Source organism: Pecten maximus, chromosome 16, assembly GCF_902652985.1.
Source record: "Pecten maximus chromosome 16, xPecMax1.1, whole genome shotgun sequence".
In the NCBI taxonomy this organism is placed as follows: domain Eukaryota; kingdom Metazoa; phylum Mollusca; class Bivalvia; order Pectinida; family Pectinidae; genus Pecten; species Pecten maximus.
Window position 1 is genome coordinate 35826505 of NC_047030.1, and position 498 is coordinate 35827002.

Genomic DNA, 498 nt, shown 5'->3' on the forward strand with positions numbered 1-498 from the left:
CACATAATATTTTACAGCTATTTTACCCGATATAATATTCTTTAAATATTTTTGTTATTATTTAATTAATTTTCTCAGCTTGAGACAATAAAAGTATTTCACCATTCAACTGTAACCTTTGGATTGACAGACACAAACTTCACACAATTCTCTCTTCCAATTTAGTTTGAAAGTACAAACCATCTTTCTATAGAAGTGCTATGTTTGAAACACTGCATGTCATATTCAATGCTTCATGGCTGAAAGCAAACTGCAGATTTTCTCAGACCACACAGCAAAATCAAAGAACTTTTCAAGGCCAGACAGTAAAATGAAGGACTTTTCAAAACATGCATACACCCCGTACAACTTTTTAAAATGTATAATCATAAAATTTTAATGTTGTTCCAAAAGAAATGAAACAGAAGTGAAAATTTAGCCAAGATGGGGTACTGAAGGGTCAACAGTAAAGTCCAACATTAAATTACTATAGGTCTCCATCAATACACATATACAGAA